The 19,723-nt window shown below is 36.7% G+C and overlaps 1 protein-coding gene across 7 annotated transcripts in view; it reads left to right on the top strand.

Annotated features, from left to right (window-relative positions):
* Positions 1–19,723, top strand: part of Pde7a (phosphodiesterase 7A) — a 141,214-nt gene that overhangs the window by 86,350 nt on the left and 35,141 nt on the right. The window lies entirely within an intron of this gene.

Raw genomic sequence — 19,723 nt, 5'->3', positions numbered from 1 at the left:
CAGCAAGAGAAACCACCAACATAGTAGAGACAATCCACTATGTGGGAAAAAATGTTTGTCAAGTGTTCCTTAGATAAAGGATTATTATTGAGAACATACAAAGAATTTTAAAAAATCAGTCCTCCCAGATTTAAAGACCCAATCCAAAAATGGGCATCTGAGATGAATATACATTTCTCAGATGAGGAAATACGAACAGCAAATTAATACGTGAAAAAATATTCAACCTCAACTCACTGGTTATTCAAGAAATGCAAATTAAAACAACACTGAGATTCCACCTCGCCCCAGAAAGAATGACTAGTATCAAGAAGTTAACCAATAGCAAATCCTAGAGGGGCTATGGGGAAAGAGGAACTCTTCTCCACTGTTGGTAGGAATATAGACTGGTACAACCACTGTGGAAATTCCTCAAAAACTAGGATAGGAGGTCCCACCCAACCCAGCTATTTCCCTTCTGGATATTTTCCCAAAAGAATTAAAAACATCATACCTCAGTGATATATGTACACCCATGTTTATAGCAACACAGTTTATAATAGATCTTGGAAACAAACTAAATGCCCATCAGCTGAGGAATGGATAAAAAAAATGTGGTATTTTTATATAATAGAGTACTACTCATCCATAAAGAATGATAAGCTGGACACTTGTATAAGTAAATGGATGCACTTTGAGACCATACTCATTAGTAAAATAAAGAAGACATGCATGCATAAACATCATATTAGTTCATTAACTGAAAGAAAAAACATGTATATGTGTATGTATATTAAAAAGCTAGTTAAGATAGTTATACTTCTGATTTCTCTGAAGAGAAAGATTTGTGCTGATATCATTTGGACAGTTGAATGCAGATGTCTTGTGTTCTGGGTGAATGATTTGGGAATGACAATGCACAATATGTGTAACATTGTTACCCCCAGACTGACATGCTTTGCAATTTTGTAGTTATTTTTCTTCTTTTTTTCCTTTCTTTTTGTCTTTGAATAAAATGAATTTTTAAAAAAGTACTTTGTGGGCTGGGGATTTAGCTCGGCAGCATAAGCACCTGCCTTGCAAGCACACAGTAGTGAGTTCAATCCCTGGTACTGATAAAAAAAAAAAAAAGTACTTTGTAAGTATGACTTATAAAAAATACTATAAGAAGTACTTATAAGTAGTACCTACAAGTTGCCATTAAAATATTAATGATTGGGGGCTGGGGATTTTGCTCAGCGGCATAGGCACCTGCATTGCAAGCAGGCGGTCCTGAGTTCGATCCCTGATACCGATAAAAAGAGAAAAAGAAAAAAAAATTGAAAAAAAAATATTAATGATTGTAAATCCATGTCAAAAAATTTTAAAATAATACTTATGTAATATTCACATATTTAAATATGAATTATCTACATTTTGTATTTTTAAATGAATATTTGAATAATATTAAAATTTCAGTTACTATCATGGTAAATACCAATAGCCAGTTTGTTGGTGTGGTCAATAACTTTTGAGTGCAAAGGAGTCCTGAAAACCAGTATGTTAAAAAAAGCTGCATAAGGTTTTCCTCTCTGAAAACCTGCAGGCCAGAGATTATTACAGCTCTTACTTGCTTGCAGATTATAAAAAAGAGAAATTTAAGATAATTTTATAAATCAAATATATCATTTTAGAAGTATGTTTACCACAAATATCAGTTTAGAAAACCTTCTAAAACTTTTAACAAGAAGTATTCCAATTGCTCAAAATAATGCTCCAGCCATACTATATTTTCCCCCTACTGGTACAGTAGGTTCTGCTTACCACACAGCTCAAAACTTTTTAAAACCTTTAGTCCAGTGAGTTTTGTGAGATGTGATCTAATCTGGGAATGACTGTGTGCTCCTGCTATGACTAAAACCTGTTAGCCATCTTCAGACTTTCTCATACGCCGAATTCTCTGAACGTCCTACGGGTTTGCCTGAACTTGTTCTCTGTGGGAGTCAGCTTATAAAGCTTTTCCTTATTTTAACCCCAGACTTGAATTATCTAATGCTGGTTGTGCGCTGCCTCTGACTGCAAGCCCAGCAAGGACTGTCATTCATTTCTTCCCAGCTGTGAATCTCAAGGTTTCTTCCTTATGGAATATTTCATTTCTTTTCCCATTAGTTGAAGAAAGATACCAAGAGCTTGTTTTTGTGGAGGAGGCAGGTTGATCTTCAGTATCTCTACTTCCCTGTGCAGTGTCCTTGCATTAGAGCACCTGTGACTTAGGTCACGTTGCCATTCAGCTTCAGTAATCTCAGACCTCATGAAGTGCTGCACGTAAGCAACTCTACAGGCTGGCTTTAAACTTTCAGGGGCAGGGAAGTACTGAAAAGATTCTAATGAGCCTTTTCCCTTATTTATGTAATTGAAACTAGTACTCTTTTTCACAATGTCAAAATCTTGCATATGTGCTGAAATAAAATAATTACTAGGTGTTTTGTTTGCAGAATTCTGGATATCAGTATATTAAATTTAGTGAGGCTAGAATTTTCTCTGCCTCTAATTCTTCAGCTTACTTTGTGTACCTATTTACTTTTTAGTCCAACCCCATTATTAATTTCTTTGTTATAAAATTCTTGTTTTTGTACTTTCATTGCTTAAATTCAATCTGTCACTAAATCCCATGTATTTTTTGCATTCTAAATAGTTGCCATCTCTAAAATGGCTGGTTTATCTCATCACCATCTTCCTTGTCTTTTATACTCTTTAACATGACCCTTAGCATCATTGTCTGGAATTACTCTAGCATTCTCCAGACCATTGTCCTTACTTTTAGGATTTTGGTGCCTTGTTTCCTCCCCTTCTCTGTACTCAGGGTCAAGTCTTTCTCAAGAGTATAATATATTTTCCCTTAAAATGTAAGAGAAAATAACAGATTAAAGAAATATAGTTAACTATTGTATGTTTGTTAAAATTATAATTTTGTCTTTTTTTTACATGTGCTTCATGTCTGAGGTGCTGCTGACTGGTTGTGAGATACTGAAGTAGTTTTAACTTATTTCTGGATTGTGATTTTCTCTATGTTGATCATAATAATGGTTTTTGCACTGGGTATGGTAATGCATGCCTGTAATTCCAGCACTTTGGGAGGCTGAGGCAGAAGGATCCCTATGAGTTTGAGGCCAGGGGGTTATGTAGTGAGTCCAGGCCAGCCTGAGCTACATAGCAAGACCCTGTCTCAATAATAATAATAACAATAAAAATAAATTTTTATTAAGTTTACCTGGAAATTAAACATTCATACTTCGATTTTTAGGATTCATTCACTCAGCAGTACTAGAGATTCAGCCCAGAACATGTTCTCCAACTAAGATACATGCCAGCCTTTATATTTTGTTTTGAAACAGTGTCTTACTATTACCCAGGTTGGCTTTAAACTTGTAATACTCCTGCCTCAGCCTCCCAAAATGCTGAGTTTGCAGGATAAGGTATTGCCTCCATGCTTGGCTAAGATTTTTTAATGTAGTTTATTACAAGCAACATTTGGGCTTTCACTGTACAGATTTCATTCTCCTGTGAACCGGAGTGCCAATGTAGCTTGCCCATTAGGGAACAATTATAGGCTCCAAAGTTAACAAGAAGGATCATAACAATAATTTTGTCATGTAGTCAGCACAGTATGTTCTGCCATGATTTTTTGTGGTTTGACTTGTCCTTTTGTCAAAATCTTTATTCTGTGAGGACTATACATGTACCTTCATGGTGGACTTTGCCATAGATTATATTATCCAGCAAGTTTTAACTCTTAGAAGTTTTTCTAAAAGGAAACAGAAAGGCAAGAGAAGAAAATTAGTTAAACAGAGAAACATGTTAAAACCCCCAAAACAATTAATCTTACTACTAGTAAACAAACACATTTGTATCAGATTTAGAAAGTTAAACAGATGATAGGTTAAGCTTTACATGGTATGAATTTAGGTTGTTACAGACTCTTGAGAAGGGAGTTTGGCAATGTGCATCAAGAACTTTAAACTTTATCCTCTTTGATTTCTTCACTAAAAATATAAAGATGCATTTACCTTGGCTTTGCCTATAAAATGAAAATAAATTATAATGTTGTTCACTAAAGCATTTAAGGATGAACATGAATAACCTCAATGTTTAGAAAAGGAAGTAGGTGTCTACACACATAGCAAAAGTAAAGCAGGCATTGACAATGGCAAATTTGAATAGAAGGGTGTTCTTTGTACTATTTCTACTTATATTATAAAACTAGTTACTTATTAAAAATTATGGGCTTATATTCAGATCATCTATTTGTTCGTTGCTAGACCAGTCCCGTGGTTTTTGTGAACTATGAGAGTTCAAACTCGGAGAAGACATTTTGGGACTGACTTGTTCTCATGGCTACAGGAGTTGGAAGAGATTTTGATGATCATGAGTCCTGTTTGCAAGACATGTTTCCCAAAGATCTAGTATAAATCTGAAGTCAGGGCTAGCCTCAAAGCTTTGCTGCAATAATTCTGCTTTAATTAATAATGTCTGTAACGTTTAAGTTACATATTGTCTGAGATAGCTAGATCATAGAAAATCTTTCACTCTGAACTTTTACTTTTTTGCTGTATGTTTGCTACTGTTAGTATTGTCTTCATGTTAAAATGAAACATTTCCCCAGATACCTCTCACTCAGGAAGTTTTCTGAAGCATTATTTGACCATTATTTGTATTTTTATGAGCTGTATCTTTCTATTATAACAGGAAAGATATTTATAAGATATGCCAAAAGTGTACAGTGAATGTTTAAATTTTTAAAATGTATTACAATAAAAGACACATTGCCATTAATCCCTTTTAAAATACTCCCCTTGCTTCAAACACTCTTATCACATTGTTCTTGCCGTGTTCTAAAATAGTTATGGAAGTCCTCTTTCATGATATGTTAATGAGATGTGATAAATACAGTAAACGTTATACTGCTAAGTGCCATCCAATGGAAAACCAGGCTTATAACAATACTATTATGTGCCTTCATCTATCTCATTCACAAGTTCTACCACTGATGAAAGAAAGCCCCAGAACACCATGTTCCAGAATTTGATCATCAAGATCAAGTTCACAGTACTTAGCAATCCAGGCACTCAATCGCTGTCTCCAAGAAAGGGGAAACTGGCTACTACTGTTCCAGCTGGTGCCAGACCTTGGCATCATCTACATAGTGCTGGTCTTAGGTGCATACAAAATGCAAGATTGTTTCCACTCAGACCTCAGAAGAAAACCTGAGGGACCAACAGTGTGCCCCCGAGAGGGAAGGCAGTATGTTAAGCTGTGAGGATGAAGCTGGGAGTGCAGTGAAGACCCAGGAGACTGGAGAAGCCAGGCACGTGGATCATATAAAGAAACTCTGAAGGGCTGAGCAAAGCCAGCCCAAGAAGAAGCCAGGGGAGCTATGACCACCAGAAGTGCTGTAGGGGCAGAGCCACCCAAGCCCTTTGGAGTTCACATCTTGCCACAGATTGCAGTAGATACTGGACATGGAACAGTGGGCTTTAATGTTCGGCCAGTCAGATTTTGGTATTGCTGTGGGCCAGTTTCTTTCTATGCCCCTATTTGTACCTTTTGGTATAGAAATGTTTATACTGTGCCATTGTATGTTGCAAGTTTTTAACTTTTTTTTCATTTTTATAGAGGCTAGCAACTCATAGTTTGCCTTAAATCTCAGAGGAGATTTGGACTTGGACTTTTCAGCAATTCTGAAACCATTAGGATTTTGGCAACTCTTAGAGATGGACTAAATGCTTTTTGCATAAAGGGATGCTCATGAATTTTGGGGGGGTCAAGAATGGAATGTTACAATTTATATCAATGTCCTGCAAAGCCTCATGCCGTCATAGATGGGGCTTTTTGGAAATGGCTAGATCTAGGGCAGTGGTGGCTAACCTGTGGCACACTTGCTGCAGCCTGCTGTTTGTATCACTGAAAACTCTAAAAAGTTTGCCATCACAGATTAGGGTGTAGGATACTGGGATTAAGAGTGCGTGATAGTTAAATGGGGTTGGCATAGTTCTGAGTGTGGATAATGGAAGTCCTGTTGTGGGTGGGACTGGAGCCAACCCATGGTCATGTAGCCTGGATGCAATATGAAGGGACAGAAGGCAGGACTGCATCTTGCTTTGTGCTGCCTTGCTGCCTGCCACTCCATAAACTATTTCTCCTCTGATGCCCCTCTGCTGTGCCACCTGCCCGGGAGCCAGACAGCTATGCGCTGAGACCTCTACAAAAGACGAAATTTACCCTTTCTTCCTTTAACTTGTGGGTGACACTATTTTGTCTTAGCAAGGAGAAGAGTAACTAAGACACTTATGATAGCTTCCCCTACCTGGGCTTTCACACAACTAGGAAAAGAATCGAGACCCACTTTCATTCCCATCACTTGAATAAGTTGCTTAAATTCAAGAAGTTGAGATAAAAACCCCAGATTTTCTCTGCTCTGTTGACCATGTATCTGATTGCCTGAATTAAAGTAGTTACAGTCTTAAATGAGCTGGACATAATAAAATGAATTCCATGGGGTTTTTGTGAAAAACTTTTATTTGCTCTAAACGTAGTGTTTCAAAGTTTATTCATTTGTTCAGTTACACATTAGCTTGTATAATAACAAATACTAGAATCTATAGACATGAAAGAATTATTATAATCCCTTCCCATGAACCCACTTAGAAATTTGGGCATGCTTATTAACTAATAATGGAAATTATCATCCTGACAGTTCTCTTCATGAAATCTACCAAAGTTCTTTGATGACATCCAAACTGAAGGACATAGTCTCTGCCAGGATCTGACAAGATGGAATACAAGAGATACGGTTTTTTTATATTTCGTGTCCACAGAATGCATGTTATAAAAATTTTTTTTATTCTTGGCACATAGTAATGTTCCAGTGCCAGTACTTGTGTCTTGCCCATTATCTTGAGCTCTTTATGCTTTTTAATACTGTACCCCACCCTATGCTAGGCCAGCAGGAACTTTCAGAATATTTACACTGTAGCTTGAAAGCTATTACCTTGAGACAGTGTCTCACTATGTAGTGCAGGCTGGCCTTGAACTCATTTATGTAACCCAGGCTGGCCTCAAATTCATGGTGATCCTTCTTACTCAGCCTCCTGAGTGCTGGGATTATAGGTGTGTGCCACCATGTCGGGCCTAAAACTATATATCTTCTACCAGGTAAATTTTATTTATTTTTTTGTTTTTGTTTTTTGGTACCAGGGATTGAACTTGCGACCTTGTGCTGCCAGGCAAGCACTTGAGCCACTGTGCTAAATCCCCAGCCTGACCAGTTAAATTTTATAAGGTCTCTGTAGTTCTCTAAATATAATCTGTTTGAACTGTTAAGCTGGTTGCTGCCTTTCTAATGTGTCAAGTGTCTGTCACATGTTGTCTTTATTATAGTGAGACACTGTGAAAACATGTAAAATTCTCCCTAAATTTCCTCACATGCATTTGATTTGGGGTTGCCTTTTATCTGTCTAATAAGACTGTGTTGGACTTGAATTGTTTGTTTCATCGTTCATTATGTGATAATAAAGTGCCTCTGTTAACACTTATGTCTTGAACTTTAACATTAGGATCATATTGGTTTTGTTGTCTGAGATTATCTTAGTCTTCAGTACATCATTAACTCCCTTACAGGAGTAATTTCTATTAGATTTGGAAACTTTCAGTGCCTTGTTCACATCAGACATGGAGTTTTTGCCTGGAATTTTTCTCTGCCCTGCACTTTGTTAATTTTCTCTTAACCTTTGTACTGTACTGCCTGGTCATTATTTTTATTTTCCTATGGATATTCTTTTCCAGTGATTATTTTTTGGTCTGCTGGAATGGCTACATATTTCTAATTACTTTCTCACAAGCATGCCAGCCTGTACATGTAAGTGTGGCATTGTGGACTGTGATCATATTTTGTTTGCCGTTTCTGTTAGTTTATTCCCAACCATTTATTTGTCTTGAAATTATATATGATTGTTTAAAAAACCAGTAATTCTTTGAGTTCATGGAGATGTTCTTGAAAACCCTAATTTCTGAGACTCGTGCTCCCCTTCCTGTCTTCTCCATGACTAACATCACATGTTGTTGAGATTAGCACTGCTGTGTTGAACTACATTAGCATTCAGAGCGTTCTGACCCCACGTGTCTGTGTTTAAAATATATTTAGTTTCCAGGTGGTTCTGAAATGCCTACATTTGAAAATAACTGGTTTTTGTTTTTTCTTGTCCCAAAGATGTAAGAACAGAATGTTCTATTTTGTAGATACCATCTCTAATTTTAGCAAAATTGACATGTATTGGCCATTTCCCTTAATCCCATTTAACATGTTCACAGCAGAGCTGTGCATGCATGGTATTCGCAGTGGAACAGTCATGTGTGTACCGCTGATGACTCAAACTAGCTGGATTTTAAGGGTTGAATGCTACTTGTGCAAAGGTAGATTGGTGAAATGGGATTCAGTGTACAGCTTTATTGTATGTGTTACATTTTGAAAGAAGTGGTATTTTAAACCCTGCGTGTTTCTCTTTTCTGGCTGCCTGCCTTCTCCTTTCTTTCTCCCTTTCTTCTCTGCCCATTAGTAAGGGAATTAAGGTTTCAGTGAATAAGGAGCTAAGTTCCAGCCCTGAGTATAGACATAAGAGGGACTCGGATACCATGGATCCCAGCTCTGAAGTGTGAAAAACGCCTAATTTTCAACAATAAGAGTAGTTTGGGGAGAACTTTTCAAAGTAGAGATTGGTTTTTCGTGAACTAAGGTTATACAAATTGCTTATAGGCAACATACTGGTTATGTATTTTATTCTCGTTAATTGTGATCTAATTTTAGATTATGAGTAGCTTGGTTTTTTATCTATAATTAAATCTATATCTATATATTCATTTTAAGGTGATGAGACTATGGGAACTTTGAAATCTTTAAAATGTGTGCAATTATTCCTACAGTTCTTATATTCAGTGTGTTTTAGAATGAAGCTGTGTAGTCATGAGAAATCTGGTTTGTTATGAGTGTGAGGTCATGTTTAAATATTTGCTATATTTAATAATGAAATAATTATATTCATTAACTTTGTTTTGGGCAAAAAAAATGTGTAAAAATGCGGCATGTATTATCTCATTTAATCCATACAACTGTCTTGTGGGGTCTGTTTTACAGATCAAGAAATTAGGGATCAGAAACTTTAAATAACTTGCTTTAATATCACAAAATTAGGGACAGAGCTGGGGCTGAAACTCACATGTGTTTACCTCTTAGGCCCATCTCTACACACTCTTGGTCCTCTCTTATAAGCATAGGCGTCTGCTGAAGACCTTTGCTCTAAGAGCCTAGTGCCGTTTCTCATCTGTCCCTGCCTGCTAAGTGTAAAGTTCTTCCAGGAAAACTCGCCCCATAGATGTAGGATAAATGTGATCTCTCAGTATTAACAGTTGGCTCTTAGATATGACTGTTACTCTTTTTGAGAGTAACAAAGAGGAAAAAAAGGGGAGGCGTTTATAATAAAGTAGTCTCTTTCAACAGTAAACCACCACCTCCCCGATCTTCCTGGCTTTCTTTGGCAGATAATACTGACTACAGTGCTCCCTCTTGTGGCCAATGGAAGCAAACAGTAGACAGGGTTCGAGATCCAAGATCGAAATTTTCTGTTAAAGACCTCTTTTGTCTCATTACTAAATATCTGAAGATTACTGAATTCCTGTCATAACCTTTGATATGCACTTTGAATGACAGGTACGGGTAATATTCCTCAAGGTGTGTTAATTTTACAGCCTCTTTCCCTCTTTATGTATTATATTTTCTACTTACTTTCTAATATGAAGAAAGAAAAACAAGAGCAGTTAAACTGCCTGCTAGCATACGTTTCATTGGCTTGGAGAAGCTAAGAATTAACGACTAGATATAATGCCCACATTCAGTGTTCATTTAGTTTTGGTGAAAACTGACTAATTTCCTCATGGTCTCATAGTGAGGTAATGCAACATTTTAGAAGACAGCTAGCAATGCCAAATGCTCTTTAATAGTAACTTGATTAATTCACTGAGCCTCCTGGCTTTCTAAGCTGGATTGGAATGTAGGTAACCATGTAAACTAGAACAAGCCTGGAACTTAAATAGTCCAAGCTTGATGGAAGCTGTGCTTTAATAAAGTTTAACAGATTGTATATTCTGCTGTGAAATAATGACTTGCATCATGCTTAAGAATGAGTTCATGAGCATATCAGTAATAGTCAGATTTTTGTGTAACTTGGCTAGAGTGTAGCTTTTTAGTAAATATCCAAATGAAAGGGTATTAAATTCTCACTGTCGCTCTCTCCTGTGCCCACTTCCTCATGTACCCTCTCTTCTATATTCCTTAAAGGATACCTACTATTGAGCTTGGTATCCTTTCCCTGTTTGCGTGACCTGTGTGCTCACTTCCTCTCTAATGGAGTTGGGTACAGTGGCTGGGGATGTTGCTCAGCGCTAGAGCACCTGCATGCATGAGGCCTTGGGTTTACATCTAGGATAGTCAAGAGAAGAAAAGGTGGTGCAGTCTTCCCAACTCTTACCCTGTCTTATTACCCCGGAAGATACATCTATGGGGTCTTCCAGCATAAGACTTTTATTTCTAGGAGCCAGAGGTTTAGCTCAGTGGCACAAGTGCCTCCCTGGCAAGGGCAAGGTTGTGCCCGGCAAGTACAAGGTCATGAGTTCGATCTCCAGGACCAAAAAAAAAGAATTTTACTTCTAATCCCTATCATGAAATTGTATGGGTGTGTGGTAAGAAGAGGGGAAATGAGCAAACTTGAGAAACAATCTTAAAATTAATCTTGTTTCATTCTTAATTTGTAGTTCTTTATCTTCTTAGATCATACTTTAGAAACTGTTCTAGGAAACTTCTCTAATTTTCTTTTATAAAATTTATTCTCCAGTTTAGCATATGTTTTAGACATCATTGAAATGTGTTCCTTGTACTTCAGAGGACTTATTCTCAGGCAGTCAGTTACACTGTGTGAAAGGATTTAGTTCAAGGTTGCTAATTGCAGAATTATTTGTTAAAAAAGTGAAAGAAACAATTTAACAATGAAAGATTGAGTAAACACTTCATATTTTAGAATAATATATAACTAGTAAAAATTGTTTCATATGTGTATTGACATGAAAAGATGTCCACTAATTACCAAATTTAGAAACATACTTTGAACTTTCTTAGATGGAAAAAAAAAACTGTTCATACATGCGTGTAGAAAATAATTTAAAATACTTTCTAGCATTCCAGAGTATTAAGAGTTGTTGTTTCTGGACAGTTACATCTTTTTGCAACTTGTCCCATTCTTAAACCTAGGCTAAGCAGAAGAGAGGGCTTGGGGTGGCTAATCTGACAGAAGACCAAGAAAAGCATATTGTTAAAAGGGAAGATGTGAAAGTCACTCAAAATAATAGGGTAAGAAGTTCCAGGGGTTGGTGTCTCAACTGAAATGAGCTCTAAATTGGCAGAGGGTGTGTGTGTGTGTGTGTGTGACTAGAATAAACTATTTCAGGACTCTGGATCCCGAGGGACTCAGAGTCACCAGGGAAGTGCTCAAAATGAGTGAAGCTGCTGGGTTTTGGCAGGACTCCTGAGCAAAAAACCAGTAAACAGCATCCAATACTTAGCCCATGACCTGTGAGAGAAGCAGCCCAGATAACTAGAGTAGCTGGCAGAAACCAGAGTGGGTAGTGCAGAACTTGTTCTCCGTAAACTTGGAGATGCATGTTTTAGTCACTCTGGTGGGTCCCTGGTGCAGATATTTTCCTTAATTTCTACTGTTTGCTCTAGTGACTTTCCAGTGGCATCTGTCAGAATTTTTTTAATCTTTATTTTTATTAGTACATATTTGCAGTGTGCGATGATTGCATTCATCATGAGGAGTTGGTACAGGTACGTTACACATCTTAGTTCTTTTTACATCCCCTTCCGCCCACCTTGCTCGCCTGTCAGATGGAAAGAAGGAGTACATCTCACCACCACTTTCTGTTTTGGAGCCTGATATGTAAGAAAATCTATGTCAGGTCACTGACTAATTACAGAAATAAGAAAATAGAAAATTTGATAAACTACACATGAGGAGTGGACAAAGGCAGATAAACAAGCAAAGGCAAAAATAGCTTGGAAAAGGCCTAACATGGATGACTGTAGCCAACAACCAGCAAGAGCGAGCAATCCCAAGAGAGCAAAAGTTTGAAATTTCCAGACCATCTCCAGTGCGGCTCACACTGTGTGGTCCTTAATTTAAAAACTACAAAACGGAAATAATAGCATGCCATCCCCAGGAAAAAAAAGAATCTGATTGAAACCATCCTAGAAGATGCACATGCATAGGAATTACCAGTTAATAATGTTAAATTATTTTAAACATGCTCCATGCACTAAATGAAAACATGGGCAGTTAACTAAAAGAAGTTAGGAAAACAATGCATGAGAATCTCAATGAATTGTAAAAGGAAGCCAAACAAATTCTGAAACTGAGAAGTATAATAACTGAAGTGAAAAATTCATAAGAGGCTTTTCAGCAGATTTAAGTAGGCAAAATAAAATCAGTGGGCTTAAAAGTGAAACAAGTGAAAGTATCCGTTCTGTGGAGTGGGAAGAGAAACAGAGCCTGAGAGATTGGCGTACACCACAAAGGAGAGCAGTGTATGAGTCACTGGGGTCTCAGAGGATGAGAAACGGGCAAATACAGAACATACGGGAGCAGCTCTGGCAATCTATTTCTTGTACTTTCCCAGGGTGATTGAGATACCTATATATTTATATGTACATTTGCAAAAATAAACTTCTCAAACCTGACAAAGGTGTGAATATACCCATCTAAGAAGCATACTGAACTCCAGTCAGGATAAACTCAAAGAAATCCACACTGCAACACAGCATAGTCAAATTTTAAAAATAAGAGAATTCTGAGAGCAACAAGACAGAAGCCATTCGTGTCATACAAGGGCTCTTCAGTGAGAAGTATTGGAAGTCCAGGAAGGCGGTGGGATGACTGAGAGTCAAAAAACAGAAAAGATAGACAGACAGACAGAGCAGCACAAACTGTTAATAAATTCTATATCCAGTAAAATACTTTCAAAAGTAAAAAATTAACATTTGCACACAAGTAAAAGGCGGGGAAGTTTGTTACCAACAGTCGTGTCATATAAGAAGAGCTATTGGAATCCTTTAGCCTGAAATGAAAGGACACAGGAGAGTTGCTGAACACCGTAAGAACAAATACAGGAAATTGGTAAGGGTAACTATGTAGGTAAGTTTAAAAGCCAGTATTACTACATTTCTGGATGGCACCTGTTTTTTCCTATATGGTTTTTTAAATGCATGTAACAATGATTGGTTTAGTCAGTATTAATGAACATACACTTTATATAGATGTAATCTGTGAAAATAACAATACGGAGGAAATACGGAGATGAGCAGGAGCAAGTATTTATTTGTATACCATTGAAACTCAGTCAGAATTCAGACAAAGTTGTTACAAACGTAGGATGTTTATTGTAATACTAAAGATAACACTAAAAATCCTACAAAATACACAGAAAGAAATCAAAATGGTATACTTCGTTAAAAATTGCCTAGATTTTTAAACGTAATGGAGGAATTAAGGAATTAAACAGGAGACATTCAAGAAACAAATGGCAGAATTAAGTTCTTTTCAGTAATTACATTAAATATAAATGGATTAGAAGTTTCCCTTTAAAGGCAGAGATTGAACAGATTGGATTTTAAACATATAGCCTCATATGATTTGAATCAGTCTTTCAAAGTTCATGGGTTGGAAGCTTAATCTTCAGTGTGACAGTGTTAAGAGATGGGAGCTTTTAGAGCTGACTAAGTCACAAAGGCTTTGCTCTCCTGCATGGGTTAATGCAGTTACCTAGAGTAAATTGGTTGTTGTGGAAATGACTTCCTGATAAGAGGGTGAAATTCCCCAACATACCTGCCCTCTTGTCCTTTTAACTTCTGCAGTGGGATGATACTGCAAGAAGGGCCTCACTAAATAGATTTCCTATTCTTACCTTTCCCAGCCTCCAGAATAATAATATAAACCCTATTCTTTATAAGTTATTCAGCCTCAAGTATTTTGTTATAACAGAACAAAATGGACTAAGTTCACCTGCTATCTAGAAGAGATTCACATTATACGTAAGAACACAGCATGGCTGTAGATTAAAGGCTAGGAATGGACCTACCACACACATAGTAACCAGCAGATCTGGGGCAGCTTTGTCAGGTAAAATAGGTGTTTAATTAAAAAAGGTTACAAGAGACAGAGATATTATATATTGATAACATTTTCAACTCAGCAAGAAAATATAACAATGATAAATAGATATACACCAGGAAAATTTAGTTCAATAATGACTCTTGCTAGTATAATTCCAGCACTCTGACAGCGGAGGCAGGAAGATCACAAGTGAAACCCACTCAAAAAAAGGAGGGGGGTGGGCTGGGGATTTAGCTCAGCGGCATAAGCGCCTGCCTTGCAAGCAGGCAGTCGTGAGTTCGATCCCTGGTACCGATAAAAAGGAAAAAGACAAAAAAAAAAAAAAAATACTGGAGATGTGTGAAGGCCCTGGGTTTAATATCCAGTACTGGGGAGAAAGGAGACTTTTAAAAACCTGGTGTATCAGATAATTTCATTAAGTAAAATAGAGGAAGAAAACATGAGGACTTAACAATTGAAAAGCACTTAGTAGGAAACGTTACCATAGAACTAATGATAATTGTAATCAAACTTTCTACTAGTCAGTAGTAGACTGACTTAAAAACTAAATGAAGGAATAACTTGACTATGAAGTACAAAGTCAAGACCTCAGGAACGAGGTAAGACAACAAAAAGAGCTGGAACACATATATTCAGTCAGGAAAGAGTAGAAACAAGATGTCAAATGTACCACAGAAAAGAAGAGACGTGGGAGTTCAACAAGATAGAGCCTGCACGAGTGGTGGTGAACCAGTGGCATATGTGCCACACAGGGCTGTTACCATTGAAAGCTCTGAGAGGTTTGCCATCTGTGTCTATACTAAATCAGTGGATATGGGGGAAATTAGAGGAGCAGGTGGAACAAATGAATAGTTAAAAAGAATTGGAAATGGGGCACAAACACCTGCCTGGCAAGTGCAAGGTCCTCAGTTCAATTCCTGGTGCAGAAAAAGAAAAAAGAATTGGCAGTGGTTAAGAAAAATTAACATGGGGCTGGGGATTTAGCTCAGCAGCATAAGCACCTGCCTTGCAAGCGCGTGGTCGTGAGTTCGATCCCTGGTACCGGTAAAAAAAAAAAAAAAAGAAAGAAAAATTAACATAGACACTTATAAGGCGGGGTGTTTCAACATAGACAGCTTGGAGTCTCTGCATAAAAACCCTGAGGTGGTGGAACGCAATCATAGAGGTACAGTTTAAGAAAGCTTTAAGGAAGTAACAGCAGCTTTATATTTGCCTAGTCAAAGAGCATACGGGCCCAGGGACATAACTCATAACTCAGTGGCACTGGCAAGTGCAAGTTCATGAGTTTAATTCCTGGTACCAGAAAACAAACAAACAAAAACCCCCACATATCACAGAAAAATCATCCAGAATGGTTTATACTTGAGATATATCTTAGAAAAGTCACTGGATTTTAAAGAGGGAATTCTGTGCGTGACTGCACAAATAGGCTAAGTTGCTTATAAGAGAGAAAATAATGGCCTTGCCTCAAATTTTGCAAACTCAATGCCAAAAGATAGTGAATTTTCAAAGAAGCCCAAGGAAGGAAAATAAGAGCCAGGATTTGTGTAATCACTCTGCTTGTTCTTAAGTACAAAGATGACGCAAAATATTTTGAGCATGTAAGAATATGTTGTATATAAGGTAGATTGCTGTGAGATACTGTTGTTTTCATGAGCCCTTAATGAAACTACTAGATGGTGAACATTAACAAAACAGCATTACAAGAGGACAGGAAAAGAAAATGCGGTATAGAATAACTTCTCATATGTGATAACTGAAAATGGGATGGTAGTTCCTAAAGCATATTTAACAAATCAAGAATTTTTTACTCTGTAAAAATTGTGATAATGCCCTTTAACATGGGACTTTTTAAGTAGATTATGATTTAGCTATATGAAAAAGTACTTAAAGCCTTATAAAACAATGAGGAAAATATGTAGTGAGATAGAAAGCTCCAGTAACATTAAAAAGCAAGGTGCAGAACAAGTTTTTAAATATGCTGTTATGTAAGTAGCATAAATACATAGGTATTTATATAAAAGAAGTAGAAAATAATGCATAGTGGTGTTTTCTGTTGTGTTGAATTTTTAAGACTCAAGAAGGCTACACTAGAAAGTAAGAGAAAAACTATCATTTGGGAATAAGTTTTCAGAGCTGGTTGAATGGAGAACAGAGTTGGCATGAGGTTTTCACTTTTCCTTCTTCCATTCCCCCCTCTCCCATCTCTTCCTTCAAATCACGTGAATGTATTACATATTCAAAAGTTAGGTAAGCAATGTGTGTATTACTCCTGATTGATGTTTTCAAATTTTGTTTTTGTTTTTTTTTCTTGAAATAAAATGGATTTGAGAAAAATGGTTAGATAAATGATACATATCACCAGTCATTTCCCCAAGTTCTGATCCCATATTAATTTTTAGACAAAACTGATATAATTTTAGTTGGCATCTCTGCCAGATATCATGGAATTTTCCGGCCTTTCCTGATGTGTGAAATTCTCAGGCCTTCAAAGTAGAGAACTCTAAGAGCATCATATAATAGGCTTTGAATAATTCTTTGTACCATCATCAGTTAAGATCATTTTCCAAATGACTGCCATTTCATCTAGGCAACCTCTTTTTCCTTTCTTAGCTTGTGAAATCATAACTGTTAAGGCAGATTCCATATCACTAAATAAAGATCCATTTCTTTTCCTTTCGTCTAACCTGATGTATGGGATTAGTCTCACCGGAGGGCACGGGGTTCCTGTTGTGGGTGAGCATTTCCCCTTGAGTGGCGTCTAATGTTTATTCCCCACTTCGTATGGCCATAACGGAAGTCTTGATAATGAAATCTAACTTTGGGCCTTGTGAAATAAGAAGAAAGATGTGAATTAGAATTAGTTTTCCTCAGGTAAGAAAAATAAAATCGTGAGATTGTGTTTTGTCAGAGTCATTCGGAGAATAAAGAGGGAGATAAGGATGTAGCCATTTTATGGACAGAACAGTGCAGATTGCCTTAACCGTTGAGAGTGCATTAACCCAAGTTGTTAGGATTTTTCCCCCTCAAGCAAAGTTGGTTTTTTGAACTGTACTGCAATTACCCTTGTAAAGAGATTCTCAGATTTTCTCTAAGGATGCGTTAGTATGAGTGTATAATGGGAAAGCAGTGATCCTGCTGTTAGTATATACACATACACATATACACAGTGCAGTACAGTTGCCAATAACAAAATTGGCAAATTTTGTATAATTTAAGATAAATCAAAGTGAATACTCGTAAAGTCATACTCTCATGGCCTGAGATTTTTTTACTTTTTTGTAGCCCAAGCTGGTTTCAAACTCACGGTGATCCTTCTGCCTCAGCCTCCAAAGTGCTAGGATTATAGAAATGCACTACCTTTCCCAGGGTCCTATGTTACTTTTTATAATGAATAGAAACTGTATCTACTACAGTATTTTCTAAAAATAGTCAAAGCAGTGAGCTCTAATGTATCACTGTACTACTGTATTTCTAGCTTGATTTCTAATGCTGTGTCTGTAAATTGAGGATAACCCTTGTCATCATCACAGGATCGCGGTACTAACTGGGAAAGCTTTTATAGAACTGGGAAGTATCTTACAGAGAGTCAGTGTCATGTGGATTCGGTCTTCCCTGTTCTCACATACGCATGCCATGCTGTGTTGCTTCTCCATAGCCACTCTGTACTGAGCAGCAGGGTGAAAAGGACCATGTTACATACCTAGAATATTCTTAAGTATTACTTTTACATGATTCTTTCTGTACATGCCTTCATATGAAGTAAGGACTATGTTGAGTACTTTTGTGTACAGACTTTTTATAATATTAAATGAAAATTTAGATATGTAATTTTTAAGTTTATGAATAATAATGCAAATGGAGGCTTTGTAAACAGATAATCTGTTTTTTTAAATTAACATGTTACCCTACATTGACTGTGTGACATTGGCTAAAGAACTTAAATTTCTTGTAAGACCAGTGTTCTCCTGTTTAAAGGGGATAATATTTATCTTTCAACGTTACTGAGTCAGTAATTTTTTGAAAGCACTTGGAATCTTGCTTTTCAGAACTTATTCTACCCTTATTTTCTCAAACATACTAATTTTAATTTAAACATTATATTTGGGTTATAGTCCTATTTATATAAATTACATTGAAAATTCATGAACTTCACAATTCTTTCATGTACTTTATACTGAAATGAAAAATGTAAGAAAGAAGCTATATAATAGTGTAATTATTTTACTTTTTGTGTGTGGGGGAACCTCAGTGCTCATCAGATTTCTCAAAAACAGTCAAGAATTCATTCAGGGTTTTATAATTACCTACTAAATATCTGGTACTATGGTTAGATTTTAGAATCTGAAGATAAAAATAGTTTGGAATTCTATTAAAGCTTGTGGTTGTTGATGAAACAGATAAATAAGCAACTATAATGCAGTATCAGAAAACTGTCATAGGGGAATGCAAAGAGAGCTTTGGGACTCAGAGTGGTGGCCTCCTGCCTTTTTGAGATGGAGGTGTGCATCCCAGGAATGTGGCACCTCAGTCAGATCTGGAGAGCCAGAACCTGGAACAGGGAGCGTCAGGCTAAGGAGGTGGAGTTCATGCTAGGATGATATGGAGCCACTGAGTGTTTTTGTTTAGAGAAGCATAAATAGATTTGACATTTCAGATAATTACCTGGCGCTATACCTCCAAGCAATGGGATCAGTGTCAATTTCATTGTAATCTGCATCACTACCGTTTTTAATACCTGCTATATATGTAACTCATGTATATATTCAATTCAGCACTCTTTAGATATTGTCACCTGTTTTACACATGAGAAAACAGACTCATAGCAGTTGAAATAAGTAGGTAGACAAATGAGAGAATGTTTGATCAGCTACCATTTCATTTACCCTTTCATTCTTATTTCTCCAATTAAAAATAGAACTCTCTTCTCTAGAAATGTACTATGATGATTAAAGAATTTTTAAAAATACTTGGAAATCAGTATCAGGAATCTTAGAGATTCCTCGAGAAAATAAAAATAGAATTCCACTCAACCCAGCTATTCCTCTTCTAGATATCTTCCCAGAAGCATTAAAGAGATCTTACCAAAGTGATATTCATGCCTATGTTTGTAACTACAACACACACTAACCTAGTGTATACATATCAACAATGAATGAGTAAAGGATAGTGATATTTATACACAATGGGGCACTACTGACAAATTTGAGTCACTTGTCAGAAAATGGAAGCACCTTGGGATCATAATATTGAGTGAAATAAGAAACCCAAAGTATAAATAAATTTTTAAAACTAAAAGATATTAGGAAACAGGATGGTAAGTCTTTTGCAACTGGGAAGGAAATCTAGAGATTGAGGAGTAAAAAGAATTAAGGTAGGTTAAGTACGTGCATCCACTCCCTACAGTGAGTGCAAATATATACTACAAATGTGTACTAAAAAGAAGTAATAATTCTAGCTTACTGCCATCTTTGTTTAACACTTCTGAATTGCAG

This window comes from Cavia porcellus, unplaced genomic scaffold (assembly GCF_034190915.1).
Source record: "Cavia porcellus strain 051 isolate PalLab524CR breed Dunkin Hartley unplaced genomic scaffold, mCavPor4.1 scaffold_10, whole genome shotgun sequence".
NCBI classification, from domain to species: Eukaryota; Metazoa; Chordata; class Mammalia; order Rodentia; family Caviidae; genus Cavia; species Cavia porcellus.
The sequence above is the reverse complement of the archived record's forward strand: the minus strand, read 5'-3'. Positions and strand labels throughout refer to the sequence as shown.